The sequence below is a fragment of the Phoxinus phoxinus genome, assembly GCF_949152265.1.
Source record: "Phoxinus phoxinus genome assembly, chromosome: 8".
NCBI classification, from domain to species: domain Eukaryota; kingdom Metazoa; phylum Chordata; class Actinopteri; order Cypriniformes; family Leuciscidae; genus Phoxinus; species Phoxinus phoxinus.
In genome coordinates, this window is record NC_136883.1 from 36,424,030 (window position 1) to 36,434,480 (window position 10,451).

At 38.7% G+C, this 10,451-nt stretch overlaps 2 long non-coding RNA genes across 2 annotated transcripts; both read left to right on the forward strand.

The window, feature by feature from the left end:
• The first annotated feature begins 2,046 nt into the window (after positions 1-2,046).
• Positions 2,047-2,853, forward strand: LOC307002893. Its single transcript, XR_013798572.1, has 2 exons — positions 2,047-2,101; positions 2,595-2,853. It is a non-coding gene; the product is annotated as an uncharacterized lncRNA (long non-coding RNA).
• A 4,901-nt stretch (positions 2,854-7,754) lies between these two features.
• On the forward strand, positions 7,755-10,434 carry LOC307003082. The gene is made up of 3 exons (XR_013798614.1): positions 7,755-7,942; positions 9,120-9,314; positions 9,985-10,434. It is a non-coding gene; the product is annotated as an uncharacterized lncRNA (long non-coding RNA).
• Positions 10,435-10,451: the final 17 nt, after the last annotated feature.

The following is a 10,451-nucleotide window of genomic DNA, read 5'->3' on the forward strand; positions in this document are numbered from 1 at the left end:
GGAAATATAGTGCTATTTTTTTTAAATAACATCTATTTTGAGAAGATAAATTCATTATTTGTTTGTCATTATTTAGAGCCTGTTGCAAGAAAGGGTTTGAACATAAATCTGTCTCTGCAATATAACATTCTGGGAACAATCAAGTCACCTTTATTTCTATAGCGCTTTTTGCAATACAGATTTTTTTTTTCAAAACAGATTTAAAATGATAACAGGAAAATAATGCAGCAACGTTTGTTTCTGCTGTACAGTAGATCTAGAAGAAAATTGAGTCATAGACCAGCTTAAGGAAGTTCAGTAATGGTTCATTTCTGTTGTAAAAAAGTTATTCATTTATCTATGCAGCAGCACTGGAGAATACACTGATTTCATTGTCAGACTCAGCTCAGTTCAGTTCAGTTCTCATATAATGGTGTTAATGCACGCAGGCAGTTTAATAACATTGTTGAATATTAACCCTTCCGCACATACGATCACACCAGTGTGATTCGAGCGGTCAATGCATGACGTGATCAACTGCTAAATTTAAAACTGTGTTCACATGTTGGCTGGAGCTGAGAGACTGACACACTCAATTTGAGACTGACACAGTCGTCACTGGTGATTGTCGTTTGAACCTTTCTGGATCCGCCATCAAATTGCTAAGTTTAATTATATCAAGTGCTGTGAGTAAAGGCTATAAATCTCCACCTCCAGCATCATCACACGCAATATAGCCAGCCGAGACTCTTCTTTATGTGTACAGATGTGACGTAATGACGCAAAGACATGCTATATATAATTGCAGATTACAACAAAATAAGACCTTGATCTTGAGCTAATAAATCAACATTAGTGATCATTATATGAACAAATTCATGAAATACAATATCCTCATATGGATGCAAATAAGGAAGTAAATGATTAACTACATATAAAATGATTAACTGATGGATGTAATATGAAGAAAAAGAAAATAATTTTCTTATTTAAAAATAACCTTTTGACAACATTAAACCCAAATATTTGTAAACTAATTTCAATTAAAACATGCAGCAGAATAACCCTACAATTATAGTGATGCAAATTGCATTTAGTTCAGACTCACATTATCAATCAATATTGTTCAGCCTATTTACGAAATGTTCTTGGGCTGCCGTCCTCTTCATAGATCAGGCCAATAACACAGTTTATAAGTTTCTTGTGGTTTTTTTCCAGATCCGGTACATGTTTAGAAGATGGCTGAAGATCCTTCCAACTCCATTTTGTTCCCATAGATCTTGAAATCACCACCAAAATTGCTCTTTTGGAAACATCATTGACTTTCCCAGTGGGATAAACACGTGTTTTGCAGTTTAATCCATAACCCTTCAAATCATCTCCGGTCATATATAATTGAGAATGTCTCAGAATCTCTTCTACTGGATTATACTCAAGAAACAACTTGTATGCATTCTCCCACCACTCTTCATCCACTATATTGTTTATGTTTAGCCAATCTGCCATCTGTTGAAATCAGGAAATAAAAATGAGTGCGCTAGCGATCAGTTTGCATCAGTGTTGTTACTTCAGGTCAATTGTAAAATGTTAAATTGAGGAGTATTAAATATAAACCCTTCGTATGGGTGATTTTTTTTTTTATGCTGTCAAATCATTGTGAATGTATCATATGATACTGAGCTAGTTATGCTTCAATCATAAATGATCGCATATTATTAAAACCTTACCGTTGATAGGCTTTGTGATGTCCTGTGGCTTCCTGTGAAAGTTATGAGTTGATACAGAGCATTCACAGCTGTCGGTACACAATCAATCCAGTTGTTTGATGTGAAAAGAACAGACACTCGACAACTTAAAGTCTACAGGGTGTGGCTGGCAACTTGACTTTCAGATGCAAATAAATAACCGAGCAGCTCGACCAATCCGGATGTAGCACGCATGTCTAATACAAGTATAAGCCCGACTCGATCGAGAAGGTCCTCACTGCAGAACATGAAATCCACTGGGAGGAGTTGGATCCAGATCCAACTCCTCCCACTATATATACTTCGCCCCCACGCCCCATGCCCCACCACCAGATGAACCAGCATATCGGTGATCACCATTGTTTGCTCTCATCAATGTAAGTCTACATTTTGATTACTAATATAGTCGAGATAGATTAATAATTTAGTGTGCATCTTTAAGTAATGATCACACTTAAATATATGTTAAAGTTTTGACAGTGTCCATACTTTTTGATAACACCAAGACATGTTTAACTAGTCCGCTAAACTGGCATCCATTAATGGTAAGTTAGGTCGTTTGTAGCGTTAACGTTAGCACGCACGTGTAGAGGTGGCCTATCTATTTAGCTAAACTAATTAGCTTTGGATAATACTGTTGGTATGTTCATATGTTTATAGCTAGGATAAGCTAACATGTGGTGTTGTCTGTCAGGTAGCTATCTAGTTAGCCAGGTTAGCCACGCTACCCACTAGACAGGTTAGGCAAACACTGCACTCCAGGTATGCATTGTTAGTTGTTGCCATGGAGTGTTTTACTTTCAATGATGAATTAAAACATTTAAAAAAATAATGAACATTTAAATATTTGCTTTCTTTGCTAACCCACAGGATATGGAGGTCGAGGAAGAAAGGGGGAACTTTTTAAAATAATATGTGAAGACACCCACCCAGACTTCTGCCAGATCTGTGCTGACCTGAAAGGATGAATAGTTAATTGTGAATGTCCGGTGGTTTCCCTGTAATGTTTGTGTCATTTCTGCGTGTGCTCCCAATGTAGTTTCCTTATGTTTTGCCTTCAAAGTTTCCCTACTGTTTTCAAAATGTCTGTTTTACCTAGTGTGTTAATAAACTTGTTTTTTTTTCCCTATTTAATTGTGCTGGTAATGAATTGTTCATGCATTTATGTAAGTGAGATGCTCTTATGTTATGTAAATTAAGTCAGATTCCCTTGTGAAGTCATTTATAAGTTTAAAATTAGTGCTGCTATAATTTAGTCACTTACAGTTGCATAATCAGTGGAAAAGCACACATATTTTCTACATGAATTTAAACTTGATTTAATATTACTCAAAAGTAGACGCGCCTACTTATTAATATTATAATATTTGATTTAATATTTGAAATCAAAGTGCATGTGGACTACTGAGAGGGGTAAAAGATCAGCCAATCAAATAATACATTTCTTTTTAAGAGATATTTATTCTTGCATGTAACAAGGAACTACATGCTTTTCAGGGAAGATGAAATGTAAGAATTTTTAATCAATCTTTTTGTTTTGGATTATAATTTAACGCCTTTTCCAAATGAAAAAAAACTGCAAATGTTACAATGTTTGTAACTTTTTAAACTTCATTAAATAAGATTTGTTTTCAGCAAGTTTGTTTTTCTGTCAAAAGTCAAATCATCTTAATTTATATAGCGCTTTTAACAGTGTTGTTTCAAAGCAGCTTTACAGAGATAAACTTATAATTTAAGGAAATGGAGATGGTTTTGGTTCTTTAATACAATTATTTTCCAGCTAAAGTTAGTTTTGATTGATTCGCTTCCGTCGCAACGATCATTTGTTATTAAATTAGGTTCTTAAATTAGACGACACCATTCTCTCTACACAGACTTTAAACGCGAACCTGTGAGAAACGCTAGGAACCTGTTGACCAATCAGAATGCAGTGGGAGGAAATCCAACTCCGCCCCTCTGATCTGGATCCAACTCCGCCCATCGGATCTGGATCTAACTCCGCCCCTTGGATCTGGATCCAACTCCGCCCCTTGGATCTTATGTACTGCATTGAGGTGCTACTGACTCGATCGGCCCAATGGAGGCATCCGGTCAGCGGTTGAAGGTTTTTGCGCGTTACTGCCTTTCCTCGTGGCAGTAATTAAATCATATACATTGATTAAATGAAATATATTTTTTCATATGCATTACCTCGTTATTTCATCTCACTCCATAAATTAAAAGGTTTTAATGATATCTGTGCATCATTAAATGTGAGCGAATGTTTGACTATTCTTTTTAACTCTTTACTGAGAATAATGTCAGAGTCCGTTAGAATAAAAAAAAATGTTTACAATTTATTATATCAGGTAAATGTATCATGCCAATTTCATAATCAGTTCAAAGATGATAGATACAAAACTTGACATTAGGAAATACTTTGTATTTATAAAATTTGTAGCTCAAATTGGCCCGTGATGCTGAGAGTGACAAAGACTCTCGTGATGCTGAGAGTGACCAAGACTCCCGTGATGCTGAGAGTGACCAAGACTCCCGTGATGCTGAGAGTGACCAAGACTCCCGTGATGCTGAGAGTGACCAAGACTCTCACGATGCTGAGAGTGACCAAGACTCTCACGATGCTGAGAGTGACCAAGACTCTCACGATGCTGAGAGTGACCAAGACTCTCGTGATGCTGAGAGTGACCAAGACTCTCACGATGCTGAGAGTGACCAAGACTCTCACGATGCCGAGAGTGACCAAGACTCTCGTGATACTGAGAGTGACCAAGACTCTCACGATGCTGAGAGTGACCAAGACTCTCGTGATGCTGAGAGTGACCAAGACTCTCGTGATGCTGAGAGTGACCAAGACTCTCACGATGCTGAGAGTGACCAAGACTCTCACGATGCTGAGAGTGACCAAGACTCTCACGATGCTGAGAGTGACCAAGACTCTCACGATGCTGAGAGTGACCAAGACTCCCGCGATGCTGAGAGTGACCAAGACTCTCGTGATGCTGAGAGTGACCAAGACTCTCACGATGCTGAGAGTGACCAAGACTCTCGTGATGCTGAGAGTGACCAAGACTCTCACGATGCTGAGAGTGACCAAGACTCCCGCGATGCTGAGAGTGACCAAGACTCCCGTGATACTGAGAGTGACCAAGACTCTCACGATGCTGAGAGTGACCAAGACTCTCGTGATGCTGAGAGTGACCAAGACTCTCACGATGCTGAGAGTGACCAAGACTCTCACGATGCTGAGAGTGACCAAGACTCTCACGATGCTGAGAGTGACCAAGACTCTCACGATGCTGAGAGTGACCAAGACTCTCACGATGCTGAGAGTGACCAAGACTCCCGTGATGCTGAGAGTGACCAAGACTCCCGTGATGCTGAGAGTGACCAAGACTCCCGTGATGCTGAGTGACCAAGACTCCCGTGATGCTGAGAGTGACCAAGACTCCCGTGATGCTGAGAGTGACCAAGACTCCCGCGATGCTGAGAGTGACCAAGACTCTCGTGATGCTGAGAGTGACCAAGACTCTCGTGATGCTGAGAGTGACCAAGACTCTCGTGATGCTGAGAGTGACCAAGACTCTCGTGATGCTGAGAGTGACCAAGACTCTCGTGATGCTGAGAGTGACCAAGACTCCCGTGATGCTGAGAGTGACCAAGACTCCCGTGATGCTGAGAGTGACCAAGACTCCCGTGATGCTGAGAGTGACCAAGACTCTCGTGATGCTGAGAGTGACCAAGACTCCCGTGATGCTGAGAGTGACCAAGACTCCCGTGATGCTGAGAGTGACCAAGACTCCCGTGATGCTGAGAGTGACCAAGACTCCCGTGATGCTGAGTGTGACCAAGACTCCCGTGATGCTGAGAGTGACCAAGACTCCCGTGATGCTGAGAGTGACCAAGACTCCCGTGATGCTGAGAGTGACCAAGACTCCCGTGATGCTGAGAGTGACCAAGACTCCCGTGATGCTGAGAGTGACCAAGACTCTCGTGATGCTGAGAGTGACCAAGACTCCCGTGATGCTGAGAGTGACCAAGACTCTCGTGATGCTGAGAGTGACCAAGACTCCCGTGATGCTGAGAGTGACCAAGACTCTCGTGATGCTGAGAGTGACCAAGACTCTCGTGATGCTGAGAGTGACCAAGACTCTCGTGATGCTGAGAGTGACCAAGACTCCCACGATGCTGAGTGACCAAGACTCTCGTGATGCTGAGAGTGACCAAGACTCTCGTGATGCTGAGAGTGACCAAGACTCTCGTGATGCTGAGAGTGACCAAGACTCTCGTGATGCTGAGAGTGACCAAGACTCCCGTGATGCTGAGAGTGACCAAGACTCTCGTGATGCTGAGAGTGACCAAGACTCCCGTGATGCTGAGAGTGACCAAGACTCTCAGCATCATGGGCCAATTTGAGCTACAAATCAACTCCTGTTGCATTTCATTATATAGAAACTTCTTTTCACATGGAAACATTCGCTAACAATGAGAATTTGCATAAAGTTTACACCTTTTGAGAGCAGGAGGCCGTATGCCTGGAAGACACACCCTCCTTTGTGTGTTATCTCTAAACTCTTAAAAACTTTATTACCTTTTGTTTTACTTCTTTGGGAATGAGACCTTTGTACCAGTCGCACTGAGAAATTTCAAATGATACCAAATGTGACCTTATGCAGCTTTGATAAGATCTAGGCTTGAAGGTTCTTGACTACGCCACCTGGTGCCTCGCACACCAAGATATATGTAGCAAGGTATGTTGTTATGGGAAGAAGGAGGCGGGAACCGCGAACATTCAAAGACTTTAATAAATAAATAAACAAATACAAAAATGAAAGTATAAGCCAGCAGCCCCTCACGGACGCAAGTAGAGGTAACTGCAGGCTGGAGCAATGGGCGTGCCATGAGGTCGGTAAGGAATGGGCAACAAGTCCTCCAACTTATACGATCATAATGGTCGTTTGCGCCTTTCCTCAAATACGACCCAATGCATCGTTTCCTAAAATAGTGCCCCTATAGGCGGCGGGATATATGCCACATAGAGTCGCCTCGATGCATTGTGGGTTTTCTAATATAATTGAGGCTAATACAGGTAGGTTATGCTATCAGCGAACATGAAAATATACGAATTTTAGAACAAAATAAATATGCAAGGCGCTTTGTGCTGTTTCATCTTGCTCTGTGGTGATTAAAGTTAACTTAGTTGTGTTACAGCAGGTTTTTACTTGGGAATAACGTTGTATTGAAATATGAAACAATTAAATATTCAAAAGTAAATGGGAAAGTTAGACAGCGCGTGAACGTGACATTAAACTTCGCTTTTATTTATATCCATCGTAACAATATTCAAAAGAGATCGATTATTGTTACTGGACTAATATAGCGCCCTAATGTCGTCTATTCAAGAATGTAAAGTTATACGTCGCGTGTCAAATCATTAAGGGACGTGATTTTTATCATTAGCCTATTTTAACATGTTTGAGGGTCAAATCTTTTGACCAGATCACATCAGCATTTTAAAGATAGTATTTAGTGTGAAATTATTCGGAAATTGGAAAGGTGTGTGTAAGGGACCATATAAAAAGTCCACACATTTTGTTAAAACGTTCATATATTTCGTTAATCTGACTCGTTAATCATCCAAATACTATTTTTTAAAGTATTTGATATGTGAATTACGTTTCAGTTCATTATTAATTGACGTACGATTCATATTTGAGATCATATTTTCCAGAAATATCCAACTGTGGAAATTAATAAATAAATACAGCAAATATAATCATAATAAACAATAATAATTAAAATGTAAATAAAATAGTTGTAATGGTTGTTATTTCAAATAAAATAATTATTTTTAATAAAATAATAGAATTATGTATAATAATAACTAGAATGGAATTGTTTCCACACACACACACAGACACACACACTGTGTGTGTGTGTGTGTGTGTGTGTGTGTGTGTGTGTGTGTGTGTGTGTGTGTGTGTGTGTGTGTGTGTGTGTGTGTGTGTGTGAATAGAATAGAATAGATCTTGAACGTCATTGTTAAAAGAAACAGTGCAAAAACGTTTAACTCTCTTCTCTCTCTTAGCTCTTCATAATAATAATATGACCAATATATTCATTGTGATATAGTACATTGTGCTATTTTTCTCTGATTTCTTCATACAGGTGCAAAGCCAGGAACGGAACAAACATACAAGGCTAGAGGACAGAAAACAAAGGTGATTAACCAAAGTCATCTGATGTTGATTTTTATCCACTTAAGCACGATCATATTATATTTACCAAACACAGTGCCTCAATGGTTTTGTGTTAGGTCACATTCATCAATTATATAATGTGGGTGTATGTGTTTGTGCCTTATTGGAATAGTCTAAGCCAGTCTGTGAACCCTTGAGCAAACTGACTGTGTATCTGTTATTTTATATTATACTGAAACATGTCAAATATGATACAAATATGTCTTAGTTATATGCATGGTTATATGCATGTATGAATATCTATATCTACAATAGACTTCATTAGATCATTAATCATCATTTAACATTAACGTTAGATAATATAATATGATTTTTACTGTGAGGGATGACAGTGCTTAAAACTTAGGTATTATGTTTGGCCACATATATGTAAAATACATATTAAAACCTTTCCAAAACAATAGTCCAGTTTTTGCAACATATCTGACACCAGTAGGTTACATGAGTCGATGTGTGCATGTTTTTATGATGAATGCATCTGTTATACTACATAACAAACATGTGTCATTCATATCCGTGAAGTCTATTGCCATCTATAACTATTTATTATAACATTTTATCTCAAACCTCTAGCCCTCTTCTGATGCTTTCGATAGAAGGCTACCACAAATACAAAAAATGTCCTAAAGTCCCGTGAACCGGAAGTTGCAAACGAAAGGGAATATTGGGCAGGGTTTTACTTTAGCGCTCATCCTCTCCATCTCTGCTCATAGCAGACTAACGGTTTGAGGGAGTGGTTAAACGTTTTCAACCCAAGCCGTCAAACTGACGTCAGCAGAAAAGGAACCCCATTCCAGACTGGAAGTAACTTTTCAGATTTTGATTGAAGATTACCACGCCAAACAAATTTTTTCTGTGTATTAACTTGCACGGATTCATTGCTCACCACAAGACTAGCAATATGCGCTAACAAAGTAAATAGGCTCCATTTTGATTTCATGTCGACTTTAAGTTGATAAAACAATTTTCAAAACCAGGTTCTGAGTAGCATTATACTGTTGCAGTTTTCTTTAAATGTTTTGAAAGTTAGGTCACTGTGGTGAAAATATTTTCAGAGACTGTGACTCTTGTCAACATAGTAGGGCTGGAAAAAAATTATTATCCCCTCATAACACATCATTTATGTTTCTTTTTACAGATGCCTACTCTAAAGGATTGCTACATATGCAAAAAAAAAATTGGAGTAGCAAGCAAAACATGTCAACACTGTAGTGCCAAGCAGCCATACAAGCAAAAGCTTGAGAAAAAAAAGGAGCAGCTTTCCCAAGAATGGAAGGACCGGCAAAAAAAAAACTGCAGTGTGAACAAAGTTTATGATGCAACAAATCTACTGGTAGGTTTATCTTTCAGATGTTAGTCATAAAATAGTAAGTCAATAATCCCTGATATTTAGCTTTTACACATGATTTTTTTTCCAGTGCACACCGACTGAGGTGTAACATTTGTGTGTTTTTCCAGAGTACTCAGGTCTGATAAAAAAACACTAAATTAGAAGTTTGAGCATAACATTAGAAAGTATAATAAAAAATAATTTGTATAGACCAGGGATGTCCAAACTCAGTCCTAGAGGGTCACTGTCTTGCATTGTTTAGCTCCAACTTCGGGTTCAGGTGTGTTTAAGTGGGGTTGGAGTTCAACTCTGCATAGTGGCCCGGCAGGAGCAGGATTGAACACCCCTGGAATAGAATAAAAAGTACTGTACAATCACAATGACTAAAAACCAATTCAAGCTAATTTCAAATGCATAGGCAAGAAGCCAAAACTTGAAAAGGAATATTAGGAACACATATAGTGTGTGTGTGCGTGCGTGCATGCGTTATTCGATATGACAGCCTCAAATATAAATGTGTTATTTATCTCTGAACTCTCAGTGAATTCAAATAGTTTTCAAGTCTCTCTCTCTCTCTCTCTCTCTCTCTCTCTCTCTCTCTCTCTGCGAAGAGAGTGTGCGAACTTGTAGTTATTTATCATATTCTCAGTTTTATAAATTTGTCTCATTCCAGCTCCACAAGTGGGAACTTTTAGAGAGGTTCCCACTCCTTCTCCTTGCCAGGAGAACCTCAAATGGTTTTTCTGCTGAGTGCTTCTGTCCATGGAAGATGGATACAGAAGATACTCAGGATGCTTTTCTTACAATAAAGAGGTTGTATGAAAGTCTTCTTAATGGTAATAAACACAAATTTGCAATGCATGCAAAATGTTCACATATTTCATTGCTTATTAGTGTATCCTCAATTGATTTGAGAATTAATTTGAAAAGACAGTAGTAATTAGTTTTACGGACAGTATATACATTTGCACATGGCCAAGCAGACTTAATTTTTTCTCACCTTAGGTTTTAAAAAAATTATATAAAAACAATATTCCCAACCTTTTTACATAGGGGAAATTACATAAGAAATCTTGAGCGAGGTATTATTTTGATAATGTCAAATAGATATTACATTAATAAATACAACCCATAGGTGGA